At 41.9% G+C, this 22,467-nt stretch overlaps 5 non-coding genes across 5 annotated transcripts; all 5 read left to right on the top strand.

Moving 5' to 3' along the window:
- Positions 1 to 115: 115 nt before the first annotated feature.
- On the top strand, positions 116 to 236 carry LOC137255055 (U5 spliceosomal RNA). The gene has a single exon (XR_010954407.1). It is a non-coding gene; the product is annotated as a U5 spliceosomal RNA (small nuclear RNA).
- Positions 237 to 746: 510 nt separating this feature from the next.
- On the top strand, positions 747 to 867 carry LOC137255044 (U5 spliceosomal RNA). Its single transcript, XR_010954396.1, has one exon. It is a non-coding gene; the product is annotated as a U5 spliceosomal RNA (small nuclear RNA).
- Positions 868 to 1,377: 510 nt separating this feature from the next.
- On the top strand, positions 1,378 to 1,498 carry LOC137255032 (U5 spliceosomal RNA). The gene has a single exon (XR_010954384.1). It is a non-coding gene; the product is annotated as a U5 spliceosomal RNA (small nuclear RNA).
- A 510-nt stretch (positions 1,499 to 2,008) lies between these two features.
- Positions 2,009 to 2,129, top strand: LOC137255091 (U5 spliceosomal RNA). The gene has a single exon (XR_010954441.1). It is a non-coding gene; the product is annotated as a U5 spliceosomal RNA (small nuclear RNA).
- Positions 2,130 to 2,639: 510 nt separating this feature from the next.
- LOC137255160 (U5 spliceosomal RNA) lies at positions 2,640 to 2,759 on the top strand. The gene has a single exon (XR_010954506.1). It is a non-coding gene; the product is annotated as a U5 spliceosomal RNA (small nuclear RNA).
- The last annotated feature ends 19,708 nt before the right edge of the window (positions 2,760 to 22,467 follow it).

The following is a 22,467-nucleotide window of genomic DNA, read 5'->3' as shown; positions in this document are numbered from 1 at the left end:
TATATCAAAGAAACAATAATGCCAAATAGTTGATTTAAATGCTACAAGTCATGTCCTGACACCTACATGTTGTGATGAAATATTTTCAGTAGGGGAAGACAGGAGCCTGTAACGTTAACTCTGGTTTCTCTTCATCCATTCGGATAAATCTTTCGCCTTTTACTAAAGATTTCCGTGGAGAGGAACATCACAATGAGTCTAATGACTAATTTCTTACGCCCTGAATTGACAGGGTTAATATTTCCAATACACAAAATAGAACTTGCACAATGTGTAGAGAAGGGAGGTAATTACTCTCTGCGGTCGTCCATTACCCTGTTGTTGTTGTTGGTGTGATTTTCAAGATCAAAAGTATAGTGTAAGTGTTTAGCAGTGTTTCCAAGCTGACGCCGTCATCCACGTCAGCGATGTCTTTGCAATGCGTGTGCATGAAAATGGGAGGTTTGAATATTATGTTGAGGTCGACCACAATAACGAACTATACATGACGACGAACCAACGTTCAAAATGGCTGCCTCGGGCACGGGAGTCGCAAAGTCCGTATTTATTTGACAAGCTACAGCGGCATGTAGCCCTTTTCAACTTCAATCTCCTTATCATATCAATTGAAGGGTTGTGTCGATACCCTTTCTATATCAAAGAAACAATAATGCCAAATAGTTGATTTAAATGCTACAAGTCATGTCCTGACACCTACATGTTGTGATGAAATATTTTCAGTAGGGGAAGACAGGAGCCTGTAACGTTAACTCTGGTTTCTCTTCATCCATTCGGATAAATCTTTCGCCTTTTACTAAAGATTTCCGTGGAGAGGAACATCACAATGAGTCTAATGACTAATTTCTTACGCCCTGAATTGACAGGGTTAATATTTCCAATACACAAAATAGAACTTGCACAATGTGTAGAGAAGGGAGGTAATTACTCTCTGCGGTCGTCCATTACCCTGTTGTTGTTGGTGGTGTGATTTTCAAGATCAAAAGTATAGTGTAAGTGTTTAGCAGTGTTTCCAAGCTGACGCCGTCATCCACGTCAGCGATGTCTTTGCAATGCGTGTGCATGAAAATGGGAGGTTTGAATATTATGTTGAGGTCGACCACAATAACAAACTATACATGACGACGAACCAACGTTCAAAATGGCTGCCTCGGGCACGGGAGTCGCAAAGTCCGTATTTATTTGACAAGCTACAGCGGCATGTAGCCCTTTTCAACTTCAGTCTCCTTATCATATCAATTGAAGGGTTGTGTCGATACCCTTTCTACATCAAAGAAACAATAATGCCAAATAGTTGATTTAAATGCTACAAGTCATGTCCTGACACCTACATGTTGTGATGAAATATTTTCAGTAGGGGAAGACAGGAGCCTGTAACGTTAACTCTGGTTTCTCTTCATCCATTCGGATAAATCTTTCGCCTTTTACTAAAGATTTCCGTGGAGAGGAACATCACAATGAGTCTAATGACTAATTTCTTACGCCCTGAATTGACAGGGTTAATATTTCCAATACACAAAATAGAACTTGCACAATGTGTAGAGAAGGGAGGTAATTACTCTCTGCGGTCGTCCATTACCCTGTTGTTGTTGTTTGTGTGATTTTCAAGATCAAAAGTATAGTGTAAGTGTTTAGCAGTGTTTCCAAGCTGACGCCGTCATCCACGTCAGCGATGTCTTTGCAATGCGTGTGCATGAAAATGGGAGGTTTGAATATTATGTTGAGGTAGACCACAATAACGAACTATACATGACGACGAACCAACGTTCAAAATGGCTGCCTCGGGCACGGGAGTCGCAAAGTCCGTATTTATTTGACAAGCTACAGCGGCATGTAGCCCTTTTCAACTTCAATCTCCTTATCATATCAATTGAAGGGTTGTGTCGATACCCTTTCTATATCAAAGAAACAATAATGCCAAATAGTTGATTTAAATGCTACAAGTCATGTCCTGACACCTACATGTTGTGATGAAATATTTTCAGTAGGGGAAGACAGGAGCCTGTAACGTTAACTCTGGTTTCTCTTCATCCATTCGGATAAATCTTTCGCCTTTTACTAAAGATTTCCGTGGAGAGGAACATAACAATGAGTCTAATGACTAATTTCTTACGCCCTGAATTGACAGGGTTAATATTTCCAATACACAAAATAGAACTTGCACAATGTGTAGAGAAGGCAGCTAATTACTCTCTGCGGTCGTCCATTACCCTGTTGTTGTTGTTTGTGTGATTTTCAAGATCAAAAGTATAGTGTAAGTGTTTAGCAGTGTTTCCAAGCTGACGCCGTCATCCACGTCAGCGATGTCTTTGCAATGCGTGTGCATGAAAATGGGAGGTTTGAATATTATGTTGAGGTCGACCACAATAACGAACTATACATGACGAGGAACCAACGTTCAAAATGGCTGCCTCGGGCACGGGAGTCGCAAAGTCCGTATTTATTTGACAAGCTACAGCGGCATGTAGCCCTTTTCAACTTCAATCTCCTTATCATATCAATTGAAGGGTTGTGTCGATACCCTTTCTATATCAAAGAAACAATAATGCCAAATAGTTGATTTAAATGCTACAAGTCATGTCCTGACACCTACATGTTGTGATGAAATATTTTCAGTAGGGGAAGACAAGAGCCTGTAACGTTAACTCTGGTTTCTCTTCATCCATTCGGATAAATCTTTCGCCTTTTACTAAAGATTTCCGTGGAGAGGAACATCATAGTTGACTAGCGACTACTTTTTTACACTCTGAATTGACGGAGTCAATATTTTTTATATGAAAGGTTGGTCTTGGACAATGTTTAGTGGCTACATGTAATTGATAGTAGATTGTGAGAACATATATCTTTCTTTTCCCCCAGTATCTGTCGTGAGATGTCAGGTTTATACAAAGTTGTAAACGAACTATTTTACACCTTAAATGTAGAGTTCTTCATTGTGGATAACACAACGTTTCGGAGCGTACACTTGCTTCTTCATCAGGTGATGAAGAAGCAAGCATCACTTGATGAATTAGCAATCATCAGGTGATAGAGCAAGCATTAGCTGATGAAGGAGAAAGCACACGCTCCGAAACGTTTTGTTTTCCACAATAAAGAAGCTGACATCCATAAATCTGGCTTTTCTTATGCGTTCCACTTCTAAATGACCTTTAAAGATTTAGATGAATTCTACATCGGCCCTCATATCTATACCACGTGTCAGTTGCTAACTGCGCCGATTATAAAAGACACCTATCTACAAAATATATAAATCAAATGAATCAATTAAATCAATTTCCTTAAAAAAATACAATAATTACATGAAAATTAACACATGCAAAAGGATCCGTAACAGTTTTTTACATTGACGAATATTTCCGAATTGACGCATTAAATATACTGAAACTTTTAAAACGACATATACATATATATGACATATAAGTATATATGGCATATACATATTTACTCCAATCTACACAGATTCATTACACATAATCTCTGAAATCATGATTTGACACAGTACAGTTAGCACATGATCAAAAGTTGACACATATGTTCACTGAGTGTTATATGTTAACACGCTTGTCTTGTGTTAGCGGTGTAACAGGCGCTCCGGGGGAGCTGTACTGCGAGTGTTTAACGTGGCAAGTGTGAATGCGACTAAAAGTATATGACAGAGCATTGTCACAACTCATACAACATCTGGGAACGTAAGTACTGTATTTGACACACTATGTTAAAGCATTTCGAAATTTTCTGAGACGTACATATGTAGTGATGCAACTCGATTTGAATAGCCTGTCACTTTATATAAGGCTAAAGATTAATTGTGTGTGTGACATGAACGTTCCGTACTATCAACCTTTTTATCTTGACGGCCACATGCTCAAAGTAATCGAAAGATTATCCTCATAATTAATGTCACATAATGGACTTACTGCAATATTTTATGTGGTCTCGTAACGTTTCAAATTTTAATACGCACGTGTATCAATTTCACCACAACTACTGAAGGCTGCACCTGTCCAACACCAACATCACGGTCCAACATTGATGACAGCATCGTCCGAGGAAGCGGAATGAGATACGCTGACGTCATCAGCTACTACTGCGGCGAGGGATACACAGACACTTCCGGTACACCGTCAGCACAAAGAATGATGGTGTGCGATGAATCTTACAAGTGGCAGTCTCATGGCGTTTACGGTGATGTACCAACGTGTGTAATTAAAATGGTATGCAGGACCAAGTCATCAATAATCATGTCTGAGCTAAGTTCATTATCCAAACACGTCTTTCCGTAACAAACATTTTCTTTCTATTTCTGACATGTATTATTGGTGGCGTGACACGACTGGATTGGTTTGGTGTGGTTGTTCTTTAATGCGGCACTGAGCAATATTCCTGCTATATGGCGGTCTGTAAATAACCCAGTCTGAACCAGACAATCCAGTGTTCAACAGCATGAGCATTGGTCTACGCAACTGGAATACGATGACGTGTGTCAACCAAGGGAGAGAGCTTCACCACTCGCCTCTTACGATAAGCATAGGTTACTGCAGAAAAAAAATTAACCTTGATCTTAACCTATAGCGTGACATGAAGAACATACTTTACTTCGGTAACAGGATTGCCTGGTTAGAGAATGCCACCAAGAAGCAGGAGTGTGGCATTAACAACAATACCAAAACTTTCAGTTAAAGATAGTTTTTCTGTTGTATCAGTAAGAAGGTAGCATATGTGGTGCTTTAACGACCCCACCTTCCCCCCACCCCCAGAGCCGGGACATAGGAATTTATGAGTCATAGATATTTATATACAACAGATCAGATCCCGGTAAGCGATATCCCCAGTTTGTCAAAGTATCCATGGAACTACACTATTTAAAACATTGTCAGTATCATTATGCTCAATCGATCAAAACCATGGAACAGAAATCCAATTTGCTCTGCTGCCTTGGATGTCCTACGTGGAAGTACTGTGACCAAATCTTTCAGTCTCCAAATGGCTGCTGCAGTCGTGTTGCAAACACCTGCCAGTTTCTCTGCATCCTCCGCTGAGGCTGCTGTTGCTGTTTCGTCGACAACTGGCGTCACTAGGGCACTCACAACTCCTCTCTGTTCGTGCTGCAGCTTCATCGACAACCAGCACCACTACGGCACTCACAACTGCTCTCTGTTCGTGCTGCAGCTACATCGACAACCAGCACCACTACGGCACTCACAACTGCTGTTCGTGCCTTTGCGTCAAGAGACAGGGGAGACAGGACTGGTTTCACTAACCCAGGCCCAGTGTTACAATTCTCTCCGTTCTGAGATCAATGTTCCCATCAAGTCTCGATGAATGTCTGGCTATTAACAACTCTTTTAGAAACATGGGTACCACAAGTTCTGTGATGAAAATGTTATAGCGACTGTATTTGGCAATAATCTTTTGTTCTGTATTAAGATGTGTGGCATGGTACCTGCAAGGGAATTGCACTCTATACACTCAGACAAGGGGAGACCTTTCTTTATACATCTTCTTTTTGACTTGACAATGATGAACTTGCAATGATTCATGATCAGTGGCGGAGTCTGTGACAGAAGGCGTCTCACTAAGGTGATATTAAAGAGAAAGTGTTTATGTATGTTTTGTCACATACTAGCATGCATGCGCAGTAACACATCTAACATAATCCAGTTAATGATTAGTCTTCAAACATTGCTAAGCCTTTTATGTGTTGCTAGTTAATTTCCTAGTATTATAATGTACAAATGGGAGTTCTTTAACCGTCATCTCCAAGTTTATCCCAGTGGTTGCTGAAAGAAGTAAGTTTTGATTAATTGAAACCACCACATGGGGGAGAAAAGATTATTTAAAAAGTTTTCTGTTAACTGCAAATATGTCCACACACATGCCTCTTTTTAAGCAATAGCCCTCTATCGACTCAAGAACATCTATAATAATTTTAGTAATTTTGTTATGGAGTATTGAGGTTGAACAAAACTACAATTACTGAAATGGTTTGACGTTGTTCATATGCTATGAGTCACGCCAAGTCCAATCACCAGAGCTATGGTTGTATGAAAGCATCTTGTTAATGGTTGACGAAACATGACCAGTTGTTCAATACGTGTGTTTTACGATCGGGCGCAAACTTTTATCCTAACTGCTAAAATAGCATTTGAAATGAAGTATGTACATGTACTGAGATTGTTCTCCACCTACTTGGATAATTTCTTCATTATGCAAACCTTCCACAATCGTAAGTTATATCAGCTGAAAATAATAACAAGGGTTTGCTTAATGGCTCTACAAAGGTGATAGCATCATGTGTTATTGCTAGCATATTGCTAACAGAGGTGCAAAATTGAATTCACTCACCTACGTACATGTACATATCTTTTTACCAGGGCTTTACAGACGCAAATGAGTTATGATATAACTATTTTGGCATTATCTGACAAGTATAACTACACTTAGTTTGATGTGATACTAGGTCATGAATTGACATAGGCGTAAAAGGTCCATTATCCTGGAACGCCTTCTTCAGAGCCTGATTTACAGATGTCGTTATTCTTTTCATAAAATGACTTGACCCTCTCACTCGGAGACAACTGCTTTTACCTACAGCACTGGACTGGCAAACAAATATCTGCGTCACATTTCTTGATATTTTAGCACAATTACAATGACTAGTCGTGGTTTACTGTGTACCATACACCTTCTGTAAAGGTCAATACATGTATATTGATTTCTATTTATTTCACGTGTAATAGCTCAGTTGGTTAAAGAAGTGAAGAATTTACTTAATAATATTTCCACAACTGTAACGTTTCATACTGTGATATTAATTGGTAGTAATGGTTAAAACGTTTATGTCTGTTTCATAGTTTTGACTGCTACATTTCATTTTTGAAGAGGTGTTCATTTTACGTCAATCTTAAGAAGAAGGGAGATAACTTCTAATTGATGTGTTCAGAATGGCCATGTTGTTTTTGCTGCACATGTTGACTCAACTGCCCCCTGAGCATTTGTTTACGATTCCTTTTTCTGCTTCGTATAAGTATTGACATAACATGTCAATTACGTATTAGGAAAAGTTAACCACGGCCCTGGCATGTCATGGTCTGTTGACTGTTGAATGTGTAACTAGTGTTACCCCTATGATCTGAGAGTGGATTCGTCTACTTAGAGTAGTTGAATTTTTGTGTTTATCATATATCACGTCATACCATCCCAAATCATTTTCTTATCACAGTGAAATGATTATTTGTTTATCATATATCACTACATACCATCACGTATCATTTTCTGATCACAATGAAACGTTTGTTTGCCATATGCAAATGTATCACATTATATCACATTAGTATTGAGAAAGTTCACTTGTGGGGATGTCAGTCGTAACTTCTTACCTAATCATCTAATCATCTCTATTCAACTGCATATGCTTATAACAACAGTCGATTATGATTAGTATGTCCCCGATCAGTTAGCCAGGCACATTATAAAGAGTACGGGGTGCATTTTCTAATCCCAGTTAGCCTACATTGTTTCTGTATGAGATATGGGTTGAAGGCGAATTGAGATGTAGGCGAATAAGACTAAACCGAAATATGGATATTAAGCATGTTGTTTATTCAATGTATTGAAGATACTGGTTTTGCACATAGTATTTGTGAACGTTTTCAAGCTTGTGCTACCATTTAAAGCATGATAAATATGCGGACCTCGCCTTTGAAATGTCTCGCTTGCATTCCAAGTACACTGTCATCAGGCTCCCCATTGTTCTCGGTGCCCATGGTTTGGTACCTCCTGATCTGTTGGCGCAGATCAGGAGAGTGCACCGGGACCACAGCCCTTCTGACAATCTGGGTAATGCAGAAGGGTGCAGTGTTGGAGAGCCTCCATATGCTCCTGAAAGTTCTTGGTGGGTTCGACTAGGCAGTGTTTCCTGGGAGAAGTCGCATTCGCTGTCTGAGCTGCGTGTAGAGGACCAGGATCACCCAAACCCTCTTTGCTGCATTTCAATCTTAATCTGTAAAATATAATCATAATAACACCTTGTCAATGGATGCCTCTCCTTGGGACAAACAGCATATCTTAAAAGACATGATGACATGGCTCGCTGCTTTTACTATCGTCTCCGTCATGCCTGTGGCTTTGAAGACCATCTATGCTACGACCCCGAACGTGTCCAGGGCGTCCTGGAAAATGATGCTTTTAAACTTCTCTGGAATAGGCCAATATACAGCCTGAGACGAATTCCAGCCAACAAACCTGATCTTATCCTTTTGATTAAACCAATGAAATTATTCATATCATTGAATTTTCTGTCCCTCTTTGACAGCAATGCGATTGGCAAGATTCAGGAAAAGCATGATAAATATGCTCGCTTTTGAAATGTCTCGCTTGTACGTCAAGTACACTGTCATCAGGCTCCCCATTGTTCTCGGTGCCCATGGTTTGGTACCTCCTGATCTGTTGGTGCAGATCAGGAGGGTTCTCCACCGGGAGCGTAGCCCTTCTGACAATCTGGGTAATGCATTGGGCTGCAGTGTTGGGGAACCTCCATATTCTCCTGAATGTTCTTGGTGGGTTGGACTAAGCAGTTCGACCAGTGGGTTTCCTGGGAGAAGTCCAATTCGCTGTCTGGGCTGCGTGTAGAGGGGGGCGAGGGCCCTGAGCTGATGATGAGCCTTACCGGCCTGACTGTGCCAGGATCACCCAAACCGTCTCTGCTGCATATCTATCTTAATCTGTAAAACGTCATTATAATAATACTTGCAAAACGCGAGTGGGTCGCGTTTCAGGCCCCCCAAAGAAATTGAAGGAATTACAGCAAATTTGAAGGAATTGCATCTCAAATGTAAACAAACGCAGCCCACTCGCGAAACAATTGCAGCGATATCGGTAATTTAGCGGTAATAACAGAAATGCATCGGCCCTATCGGAAGCAATGTCGGTAATACTGGAAACACGATCGGCCATCTTCGGAGATTTTTCGGTCGCGAGCGGAAACTCACGCAGCAAAACATGGCGTCGTTGGAAGAAGCGCCCGTCTCGGTGAGATTTGTTTTTAGTTTCTACTATTACATTTTTATACTTATCCATCTTTGACCACTCGTGTTGAATGCGTTTAGGTATGAGGTGTTGTCGGGGCAAAAGCTTATGTCTTTAGGAAAAGATAGTCACTCTAGGAGAGTGTCACAAGTCATGCCCCTGTAGTTTGTTTACATCTGAACATCGAAGTCGTGCCGAAAAATCTCCGAAGATGGCCGATCGTGTTTCCAGTATTACCGACATTGCTTCCGATAGGGCCGATGTATTTCTGTTATTACCGCTAAACTACCGATATCGCTGCAACTGTTTCGCGAGTGGGCTGCGTTTGTTTACATTTGAGATGCAATTCCTTCAAATTTGCTGTAATTCCTTCAATTACTTAGGGGGGCCTGCGTTTGTTTTCATTTGAGATGAAGTTCCTTCAAAGTAATAAGTAATGTCCCTGGTTGTATTCATCTGAACATCGGCAGCCTCCTATTGGTATGACTTATGACACTGCAGTGACGATCTTGTTCTAAAAAAAGACAACACCGCATACACAAAAGCATTCAACAGGGGTGGTAAAAGATGGGTAATTATGAAAATGAAATAGTTGGAACTGAAAGCAAAACTCACCGAGATGGGTGCACCTTCCAATGATACCGTGTTTTGATGTGTGAGTTTCCGGACGCGACCGTGAAATCACGGAACGGTGCAAAGAAATCTCCGAAGATGGCCGAGCGTGTTTCAAGTATTACCGACATAGCTTCCGATAGGGTGTTGTGTTAATGTTGTTACCGCTAAACTACCGATATCGCTTAAATAGTTCCGCGAGAGGGGTGCGTTTGTTTACATTGGAGAGGCAATTCTTTCAGATTTGCTGTAATTCCTTGAATTACTTAAGGGCCTGCATTTACATTGTCCAATATACATGCCACTATGTTCTAGATGTGTAAATTTAAGGGCAATGTTTGATGTTTGAGGAATAAAATGAAGAAACAAGAATTTCATATTGTTACCAACATTTTGAAGAAACGTGGGCTGTTCTACGTCCGAGCGTCAGCGATGTGACAGTAAAGCAGCGACTTCATGTTTAGTCCTTCTGTTGTCTATATAGTTTATGTTTATCTGTTACGTACAGCCTTGTGGGTACAGGTAGGCGATACTTCACACCTTCCTTTTGGGATTCCAAATATACGACCCCTATTAGCGAAGAAAGTTTTCGTAGAAGACTAAAGCATTTGAAACGGACATAAAATACAAAAATTCCACTCAAAACTTTCCTTCTCTCATCAGTCCAGGCCAGGTGGGCGAGTTGCATTGAAGTAATTCCTGCACGTGGACCCGAGAGGTAATGGGTGGTCAGGATTGCTGAATTGTTTTGATGCATGACCACATGAATAAAAGGTAGGAGGAGAGATTCCGTCAAAACACTAAGATATTTAGAGTGTGGCGTTCAGCACAATCACAACACAATGTTCACACCGTGTGGAACGATCCTATATTATCACATTTTTACAACAGACAGAAATCTCCACTGAATGCAGAATTTACCGTGCGATTCTGTTGCCAACCACCATCACAGTGAATACTTTATCTATTTCTAGTGTATCTGGCAAGACAGCCTGATAAACAATGTTCGCTGCTCATGCACATCACCAAACAGCAGGGCCGTTGTGCCATCATGATTAATAAAATGATCATTGTAAACAGATCAGGCAAAAAGTCAAAGAATGAAAAGTGAATTCGAATGAATTCCCACAGCAATCGTGACTTTTAGCACAAGATCACATATACTCTAGGGGGATACAAATAAATAAATCTTTTATTTATAAATGAAACTAAACATTTAGAGCCTTTGCCTTAAATCGACCTTTTCAACAACAGTACACAGTTCTCTCCCGCGAACGAAATTTCGGTTACGGGCCGGGAAAGACGACATTTCCGACATTTCATCTGACGTGGCTCTCCCGGCAATAGTTACGGCTGCGTGAACATGGAATGTGGTTCCCCTGGCAATAGTTACGGTTGCGTGAACATGGAATCTGGTTCCCCTGGCAATAGTTACGACTGCGTGAAAATGGAATATGGTTCTCCCAGCTATAGTTACGGTTGCGTGAACATGGAATGTGTCTCTCCCGGCAATAGTTACGGCTGCGTGAAAATGGAATGTGGTTACCCTGGCAATAGTTACGGCTGAATGAACATGGAATGTGGCTCTCCCGGCAATAGTTATGGCTGCGTGAACATGGAATGTGGTTCCCCTGGCAATAGTTACGGTTGCGTGAACATGGAATCTGGTTCCCCTGGCAATAGTTACGACTGCGTGAAAATGGAATATGGTTCTCCCGGCAATAGTTACGGTTGCGTGAACATGGAATGTGTCTCTCCCGGCAATAGTTACGGCTGTGTGAACATGGAATGTGGTTCCCCTGGCAATAGTTACGACTGAATGAACATGGAATGTGGCTCTCCTGGCAATAGTTATGGCTGCGTGAACATGGAATGTGGTTCCCCTGGCAATAGTTACGGTTGCGTGAACATGGAATGTGGCTCTCCTGGCAATAGTTACGGCTGTGTGAACATGGAATGTGGTTCCCCTGCCAATAGTTACGGTTGCGTGAACATGGAATCTGGTTCCCCTGCCAATAGTTCCGGTTACGTGAACATGGAATGTGGTTCCCCTGGTAATAGTTACGGTTGCGTGAACATGGAATGTGGCTCTCCTGGCAATAGTTACGGTTACGTGAACATGGAATGTGGTTCCCCTGCCAATAGTTACGGTTGCGTGAACATGGAATGTGGTTCCCCGGGCAATAGTTACGGTTGCGTGAACATGGAATATGGTTCCCCTGGCAATAGTTACGGCTGCGTGAACATGAAATGTGGCGCTCCCGGCAATAGTTACGGCTGCGTGAACATGGAATGTAGTCGTCCAGGCCACGCTGTTAAAAGATGCTTTGCGATTCAAACTCCCTACCGTACAAAATATTTGAAAAACAAGACAAGCTTCCTCATAATGTTATACAGATTACAACAGGTTTTGTTTCTATATTTAGCACAATATAATGTACTAATAGGGCATATGACATACAATAATAACATAATAATATATCTTCATCTGTAAAACATAATAATACTGATAGTGTTTAAGGTATGTATTAAGGAAATGAATTAACTTTGTCTTTTTAATGTGTCAGTAATTGAATTAAGTCAATCTTTTTAACAATTTGTGAGATAATCATTAATGGATGTGAGAATCTTTACCACAATGGATTCAAGTACAGAGTCAACAGACACAGAGCTCAGAAAACATACTGGGGATGTACAGATGCCACCTGTCCATCGTATTTACTTGAAGGCCGACCTTCTTGCCGACAGTCTTACTGACTTCAGCTTCATCTTGGCTGAACATTCACATTACTGAAATGGACTTTATCATCACAATTATCAAGTGTTAATACCGTTTTGACTTATACAATAAATATCTATATTAAAACATATTGTGCGAATATATAAGGTCTGAATGAACGCTTCATACCCCCGTTACTTAGTGGGGTATAATAAACATATAGTGCACTGTTGATATCACAGAGGAAGAAGAAGAAAATTATCTTATTTACGTGTCACGTGCTGTGGTACAAAGTATATATACGTATTACCATATATATATATATATATTAAGAACAGCACCTGGCCAGTTGACCTATGAGACACTGGATCACGTATACATTACATGCAGTACATACTATACCTGTATGACATACATTACATACCATACATGTATAACATACATACATACATACATACATACATACATACATACATACATACATACATACATACATACATACATACATACATACATACATACATACATGCATGCATGCATGCATGCATACATACATACATACATACATGCATACATACATACAACCCGACTTGCAACACACAAACGCGCAAAGCACACGCACACGTACAATCGTGCATACATGCAATAGTGTAGAGTATAAAGTACCCAACACGGACCAGCCACCCACCGAACCCATACGCACTTACATACTGCAGTCATGGTAAATACAGCTTAGGCATAATATTGAGTACAGGTAATAAAAGTAAATATTAAAATAAGCTGACATGTCGGGCGATACACACCCACGTACTTGTTAAGCAATATATAGCATTGATGGAAGCCAGCTAACGATTGACATAAAGTTTACGGCGCCTGTACATTTTGTAAACAAGGGCGGTTAGGAATTTATTTACACAGGGAGTGTTCATTAGGTAGTTTGTTGCAGTGGAGAAAGATTCGGGAAGTAGGGCTCTATGGAGGTAACGTGTTTCCACACATCATATCCTAAATCAGAATAAAACTTGTATACAGTTAGGAAGTGAACTTCATCTTCGACTACTTTAGAGTCACACATTTTACAAATCCGTTCGTCCAAAGGGACAATTTGTCGTGAGAATCACCCAGTCGCTACTTCAAGGGATAAAGTACCTGTACGCAGTTTGGCGAGTGAACTTCGATAAGATCGGTCTATGGTGAATTGAACATATGATTCGTGTTAAGTGAGTTCTTAAAAAGTCTGTATGTTCTAAGTTTGTTGCCTTTGGGGAGTCCTCTATCATTCCACAGCTGGCATAACCAGTCGTGGTGAGCTGTCGATTATAAGCTAGGCCTTAATATAGTTTATGTCTGAAGGTCTTAATTTGAACAAGTCTGAAATAGGCAACTGTCACGAACTGATAAGTGTGAAAACCTTGTTAACCCATGATTTACGAAGATGTCGCGACCACATATTGACTTTACAACTCACTCGCTTAATGTCACAGTTTCGTAGGAAATACCAGAGTCGTAACATTTCAAATTTTTGCTTCGTAAAAGGTGAAGTCCACCCCTATATCTCCTCGAACTGATAAGTTAGGTGACTTACTGCCCACCCCGAGAAAGAACCTACATGCATGCGGTTTTGTACCGCATTTATGCCGCCAAACTGACGTATGCCCCACACCGCAGCGCCATATGAGAGAATCGGCTGTACAAGGTTTTCATACAGCTTGTTGAACACCTCGTAAGCCATACCCCCACAGGCTTTAAATTTACATGCTATTATACCAAGGGCACGGTGTGCTGACTTAGCAATTTCCTTGGCCGTGAAGTTGAGATCAAGGTGTTCATGGAACCAGACGCCAAGATATTTGTATGCATGAGTGTAACACACTTCATTTTCACCGACAGTGAGATTAACACCAGAACGGTTGGAACCACTTGATCGGAAATGGACAACTTGTGTTTTCTTCAGATTAACAGATAAACGCCATTTAGCACACCGGGTATAAACACAATTCAGCATTTTTGTAGACAACTTTCATCAGGTGCAGTTAAGGCAATATCGCCTGCATACAAAAAAAAACACTTAGTAAAGAGTTACCTATGTTAATCCCACAGTTCAGACGGTTAATATCATCTACAAGGTCGTTTATATAAACAGAAAAGAGCGTGGATGAGAGCACACATCCCTGTCGTACACCAGAATAGACTGGGAATACATTTGTGAAACTGTTATTAACACTGACCCTGGAACACGTAGAGTCGTGCACAGACTTCACAGCTCTAAGAAAATGTCCTTTAATTCCATTTTTCGTAAGTTTGTACCACAAGTACAGAATCGAAGGCCTTTGAAATATCAATAAAACAGACAAATGTTGATTTCCTTGATATTTACCTATTTTCGATAACTGGGTGAAGGCTGTAAATATGTTCTTGAGTGCTGTGTTTACTTCGGACTCCGTTCTGTTCTTGTGCTAGAATATCGTAACGCTCTGGGGTGTGTCGGCTTTGTTGAGACATAACTACCTCGACCTATCGTGAGGAGTCATTCAGCTGATCCATGTTTTCAGTCACACTTACAGTGTTCAAGATGAAACACTGATTTCACACTTAAAAGTCACTTTTAACTTTAACATATGACAGGTGGAGGATAGTACACAGTTTATATCATATCTTAGTTCAATTTTTGAGTACCTTGGGTGCCGGATGACTTGTATTTTAGTAGATTTCTTTCTTCAGTTGTGAGCGAACAAGAAACACGTCCGTCGTATTCAAGGGCAGGTAACTCTAGATCACGGTGTGTGTTTAATTGGTTTGTTAATTGCGAGCACATTGGGCGTCAAGCCACTCATGTGGAACATCAACTCCCTTTCCCCGGACCGTCGTCAAGTAATTTGGACTGTCTGTTCGTTCTTGTCGACAGTCCGGGTATAAACCGTTAATTGTATCAGTCGGAATTTTACGTATCGCGAGAACACATGTGTTATCGTCAGCTGTCCTTTATAAAAAAAAAATCTACTGTGAAACTTTTTTGTTTACTTTGATAATTAATTCAGATATCTTATTCCATGTGGGAAATGGAATGGACATTAACAAAATGTTAACTGACACTGTCACACACCCCTCCAAAAAAGAAAGTGTAAAAAACTGTCACAGAGCGTTATAATAATAAGATCAACAAGAAAGAAAGAAGTTACAGAACTATAACCCTCAAGCATCACAAGCACCAATGGCGGATCAGATCAGATCGGCGGTATGTCATATTTTTCACATACCTCAAATACACAATAACATGTTGTTTTACATTATGAAACTGTCACTATTACCTGCAAACACACTTCACCTCATAGTATATTCCCCTCATAAGAATTAAAGGTGTATGTGAAAGGTGTTTTTGAAGTAATAACTAGAAACACTTAAACAAGGTCGTGTAGCATTTCAGTCGCGGATCGAACAGATCGGCGATATGTCATTATTTTCACACACCTCAAATACACCGTAATAATTTTTAAGTCACAAAACTATCACTATTACTTGCAAATACCTTTCAACTAAAGGCATGTTTCCCTTCTAAAAATTAAACGAATGTGTGAAAGAAGCTTAGTCTGTCTCGGCGGTGAATCGAGAATGGAAGCCAGTGAGCTATAACAATCCGACTTGAAACTTAACTACAAATCTACTGTTCCAATACTGAAACCAATACCAATTATTTGACTTAAAATGAAGTGACAAAATACTTAAGTTATCTTCTTCATGTAGGATTTCAGTTGTCACAACACTCAGCGAATTTAATCAGCTGCTGAAAATAAACCGGGCTCAATCTTGAATACTACGCTTCCGCCATATTGGCTACACTGGTTACCTAACGACCCGCGGCATACGTTCAGGGGCTTTTCGAGGAGTTTCTTCTCCCTCTATATATATTCCCTCTATATTTATTCTATGTATACAGTTTCAGACTTGACAGTGAGGTGGGTGTCAATATAATACTCTTTACAGTATTATTGTCACCTCGACCACAAGCTCGATCACTTCCGAAGACAAAATCGTTATGTTACAAGTTGTGTTATGCAAAATCATTTTGGTTATCAATCATTTACTACAAATAGTCAATAGTATTGATCTTTTTCCACTCAAGGAAAACAAATCTACATAGCATCTTCTATCTTCGAAGCGAGGTAGGTGTCGAACCACCAAATTTAATATGTACAGGCTTCCACAATGCTCGCTCCGCACTCACAAACACGTACTGAGGGGTCCCGTGGAAATCTGTGCATGGTGACACCATCACCCGACACCCACGAGCATTTCACGGAATCTAACTATTCGGCATGTCTTTGTTGACGTCGAGAAACCAGCAAATTGACGAACTTGTTACTTACTTTATATACAACTTACTGAAAATCCTTCATCATATGACGTCGCTGCAGGGCTTTGGCGACAGAGTGACGTAACCCGACTGTGGTTGTGTTGGCGGGCGAGAGCGAAACAGACGACTTTCTGGCAACATTAAATCGCCCGGCATTATTTAACCACGCGTTTGTAAAGAATGAGTTTGGTGTTTCGCTTAAGACTAATCACAGGTCTTTCATATGTAATGATTAAAAGAGTACAAATATATGAGTTTATTCGTTCTTTAAGGACTAGACTCTGTAGTCTAAGCACCTGTTGATGGTGGTGTATTCTCACGTCATGTATGTTGTATTGCTGTAATTGATCCTTTGTGTCAGTGTGCTAGCTGAATCGCTGAAACAGAAGTTGTTAAAGCACGCATTGTATCAACGTTTGCTGGCAGATTGGCCAGCACTAATTGGGAAGTATATCCCATGGACACCCGTGACAAAAACATGGAGAAATCACGGACCTCGTGCAGACGCGAAAGCAGCATGAGGACAAAGTATCATAGTTGTTAACTGTCCCTCGCGCGCATAATGTTCGTGCCCTTGGTATTCCTGGTAACGGGTATTTACCAGCCTAAAATATACTGGACTCATCACATTTATTTCTTTACAGAAGTTATTTTAATTGATGTATTTAAGTTCAATCATTCGTTCGTTCATTCATTCGCCCACTTATGCATTTAGTTCATTCATTCAAATTCGCTCTTTCATCTCTTCTCAGTATTGTGCTTTCTGTAGGGTGTAACGTTCGCGATGAAGTAGACCCCTTGGACATTGTCACATGTCATCACGTCATGTTTCATTAGACGTCTTTGTAAATGTCATTGTGTGAGGTTTGACCAGGAAAGCCGAGCTACCTCACATTTGTCACCGGTACACAAAGTAAGCGAGATCCGTTGCCTACTCGGGTACTTCGCTTTGTGATTCCTATTTGATTCGTCGCAGTGTGGGGTCGAATCCCAGGTAGGACCTAATAAGGACATTTGAGTTTAAATCATTTTTAATCTTGATGTCCAATGAGGCTGCTACATGTGATTTGTTTCACTTCATAAAATAATTTCACGCTTTCCAAAGACTGGCAGTTGCTGAATTTTGTTTATCACCCCCTGAATTCAACGTACAGTCGAGCACATTTGAAATATTCTATATCTCCGTAATCAGTGGTATGGTTTAATCGCATATTAAAGTCTTAGGTTGTCCCAGATTTTAGAGTGGTGGTGTTATCGCTCCTCTGTTCAAACTGAACAATATAATACCCCTTTCTCTTTAAATGTTATAAGTTCAATGTGTAAAAGCACCGAGGTACTCTACAACACGCAGAATATTTGTTCAACAGTCATTAATGCAGAAGTATATTGCCCGACAGCGAAGGTACTTTTATTGTGTCTCAATAAGCTTTGTGAAAAGCTTTGGATATGCTGGCTATAAATAAGTTTGTTTGAGTGAAGAATGGTGTGCATTGGGAATTATACAATGTAATCCAAACTATGTATGATGATTTATAAAGTTCATAAAAGTGACAAAAACCTAATTAGAAAATGATAGATACTTTTGACGATGAATGCAATAGTATGATGCACCTTTACACTTTCTTAGTAAAGTAAAACTTCTGGTACACGTTTGGTTGAGTCTCATCTGGGATTCGAACCCGCACCCTAATCGCCAGCACACAAAGTCAGCCGCCTACATAAATCGCTCAGCCACCTGGATGGGCCTCTACCTAAAATGTACTAGAAAGTGTAATCCCATATATGACATATGTTACATCTAACCACTTTCCAAATGGCAAAGTGTAATCGTAGCTTTTGGCCGTGGGAGTCGTGCCAATTTACACTTATCAGAAGGGTAAGTAAAGTGCGCATATCTTTGATGGGCATTCTAGAAGTTGAGTGGGTGAAGAATGAGTACTATGATTTACATATATATACATATACAACCAGCAGGTGTAGTGTACCACACTGAATGTGACTGCGGCGACACTTATGTTGGCGAAACCCCCAGACCCCACATCCCCAGACTCAAGGAACACCAAACCTCACTTAGAAAACAGGACTCAAATCAGCTATTGCCGAGACCACCCAGACCACACCATCAACCGGAACAACATCAAAATCTTAGAAAAGAAAGTCCGCAAACTACTAGAGGCATTCCACATCAAGAAGATTGAACCAGCGATCAACAGAGATAAGGGCTACTAAATTCCACGAACATATCATCACTTGTTAAAATAGTTCTGTACATCAACCTACTTTGTTGTAACTGGCTTCCCATCAGTTTGTGTACATCAGTTTGTGTGTTTGTGGACTGGACTATAGGATATACCTTAAAGTGTCAAGGAATACCACAGTAACAAAAATATTAATGCAGCGGAGATTTTTGCGCGAGTTTTCAACCAAACAGTACTCACAAAAAGCTATCTTAAGCTCAACTACACCGGATTATCCTAAATCCTAACCCCAACTCCGACTTAGCAAATATCACCCGGAGAGTCCATCCTTCGCTAGCCACCTCAGTCATCCATTGCCGGTTCCGGTCGGTTTTCCCCCCTCTTGTTACTGACCGTTTCGTTCGTTCAGTTTGGTGCTTTTGAGGTCGCCTTCGCCGGTTGGCATGTCGGCAGACCTATCCCTCCTTGGGATGCGTGGGGTGTCCCTCTTTGGGACGCGTGGTTGTGGACGTGGTTGTGGCTGCCAGTGGCTGTTGGTGTCCCGCCTTGGGACGCATGGGCCGGTGTAGGTGGACGTGTCCCGCCTTGGGATTGATGGGGGAGTGGGGTACACAGTGGCATGTGTAATAGTTTTTTGTTTTTGTTTTTTTTTTCCCGAAGGGGAGTAGACACGGCTACTCCCCCAACTTCACCCTGGGAGTGGGCACGGCCACTCCCTTCTCTGTGCAGGGGAGTAGACCCGGCTACTCCCCAACTTCACCCCGGGAGTGGGCACAGAAGCTCCCCTCGCTATCTGCTGGTTAGTAGACAAGGCTACTCCCCAACTTCACCCCCGGGAGTGGGCACGGCCACTCCCTTCCCCTGTGCAGGGGAGTAGACACGGCTGCTCCCCAACTTCACCCTGGGGGTGGGTACGGCCCTTCCCCTCGCTTTCTGCCGGGGCGTAGACACGGCCACTCCCTCCCATACCCGTTTCTGGGGAGGATATGGTCTCTCCATTGTAGTTACCTATGCTTACCTTGTGCTGTTTTTGTCCCTCCTTGGGACTCATGTGGTTGTTAACTGCCGACGGTTGTGTTGCACACGTGCAATGGTCCCAGAGTGTGGGTGGGGAGATTTCCAGCCATGGTGCGGTTGGGTTGAGACCTTGGGGATGGGAGCTTGGGTGCAATAATATCCCTGTGTATGTAACAAACCGGAGGAATGGCTGATTGATATAATTTCTTTATATATACTGACATAGTTCACTGTCCAGAAGAAAGTTTGCTATTGGCTTATACATTGAATGGTGCTCCGTGTGAGCCAGCAACTGCTTTGCTGTCAATGTATCTAGCTTGGTTTCTTCTTTGAGTGTCTGCCTGATTGTGTCAAATCGTTGGCAGTCCAGCATAATATGAGAGACAGTGGCCTTGGTGTGGCATGTTGGACAGTTTTTATAAGAGGTTTTGGTGGTACCTAGCCTCAGGCGTGTGATCATGATATCATCTCGCCTGTTTTGTGAGGGGCCTAGTAGCTTCCCTTTCACACTGGGGCGGAGTTGATGTAACCATCTGCCTTTGTCTGAGGTGTCCCATAGCCTCTGCCACTTGCTTGTGATTGAATTCTGGATCATACTTCGGATTTCGCTCTTTGAATAGGGATGTTCCAGTGACACATTCAATTCTAGCGCCTGTCTGGCTAGTTTGTCTGCTCTCTCACTGCCGGGTATACCAACGTGAGATGGTATCCAGCACAGCGTGACCTCCTTCTCATTTTCCTGTCTTAGTTTCTGAATGAGAGCCAGGATCTCATGGATGGTGTCGGGTCTACTACTGGAGTGCTTAGTTGCCAGTGACTGGATTGCACTGAGAGAGTCTGAGAGGATAACCACTCTTTTCTCATGTAGGTTGCGACAATACCTAAGTGCATGGTGTATGGCTTCCAGCTCTGCAGTGTAGACCGATTGACCGTCCGGCAGGCGTGCCGAGATTGTGTGGTTGGAGGTGGCTGTATGGATGAGGATACCGTAGGCGGTTCTATTTCTCACGAGATCTTTTGATCCGTCAGTATATATGTGCGCCGAGTCCTTGTAAACCGTGTCAATCCTACTGAGCGCTCTGACACGTAGTAGCGTTGGATTCTCACTTTTAGGCGGTTCATTTGTGAGAGTGGTGTCGACATTTGGGGACCGGAGTCTCCATGGGGGACATTGCACTGTCATTGGTTGGGTTGTAGGTTCTGCCTGGTCGCATCCATGCTCTCGCCTTAGCTGAATGACCCTGAGCCCTGGCGTTGTGTTGGGTCTCTTTTTAAGCCACGCTTTGGTTCTACCAGAGTAGAGTTTCTCCTCCCACAACCTAGTGACGAGTGGATTGGAGCAGCGACTCCAATAGTTCAATGTGAGTTTCTCTCGCCTGAGATGGAGTGGTAGCTCCCCAGTTTCCACTAATAGGGCTTGGTGGGAGGTACAGGTCGCCGCACCTGTGAACAGTTTAAGAGCTTGGTATTGAATGTTTCCAAGCCGGCTCAGGGCCGATTGGGAAGCGCTGTGGTAGGCTTCGCACCCATAGTCTATTTTACTCCTGATTAGGGACTTATAGAGGGTCAAGAGTGTTTCGCTATTCGCTCCCCATGAGCTGCCGGATACAGCTCTCATTGCGTGAGGTCCTTCTGACAACTCTGGGTGATATTGTCTATGTGTTTGGCCCAGGTGAGATGTTGATCGAAGGTTACCCCGAGAAACTTGGCTGATTTCTCAAATTTGACCTCTTTGCCCTTGAGTTTTAGACAGTGTGTGTGGCTTACACGGCAACCCTTACGCTTGAAAACCACTCCTACTGTCTTCTCAGGTGAGATAGTGAAACCCCATTTGTCGCACCATTGTTCCACCCCATCGAGAGCTTCCCTGAGTTGAGCCTGGATCTTGGATAGCTCTCGATGTCTGACCCATACAGCCCCGTCATCGGCGAACTTAGAGGTGTTGGTGTAGCTGTCCCGTGGGACATGTTCAAATAGGTCATCAATCATGATATTGAATAGCGTGGGACTGATAATGCTTCCTTGCGGCGTGCCATTATCTAACCTGTGTCGCTCAGACAGGTGGTACCCGAGGAGGATTGATATCGACCTTTCTTGCAAGAAACTTTGAACATAATTTGCCATTTTCCCTCGTACACCAACATTCTCTAGTTTAATGAGGAGTCCATCGTGCCATACCATGTCAAACGCTTTGCTGAAGTCTAGGAAGACAGCAGCTAGGTACTCTTTCTTGACTTGGGCTAAACTTATATCATTTTCCAACCGGAAAATGTGGTCAAGACATGAGCGGTGTGATCTATACTCGCTTTGGTCATGAGATAAGTGTCCGTTTGTTTCAAGGTGATGCTTTAGGCGTATGTTCACCATTGCCTCCATACTCTTGCACAGATTTGATGTTAGGGATATTGGGCGATATTAGTTGGCGGACGCCTTCTCCTTTCCTGGTTTGAGCAGAGGTATGACTGCCGCATGTTTCCATGCTGCAGGTACCTCCCCCTTATCCCATATCAGACTGTACAATTGTACGACGACTTTGGCTACGCTGT

The sequence above is a fragment of the Haliotis asinina genome, chromosome 10, assembly GCF_037392515.1.
Source record: "Haliotis asinina isolate JCU_RB_2024 chromosome 10, JCU_Hal_asi_v2, whole genome shotgun sequence".
Taxonomy (NCBI): Eukaryota; Metazoa; Mollusca; class Gastropoda; order Lepetellida; family Haliotidae; genus Haliotis; species Haliotis asinina.
The sequence above is the reverse complement of the archived record's forward strand: the minus strand, read 5'-3'. Positions and strand labels throughout refer to the sequence as shown.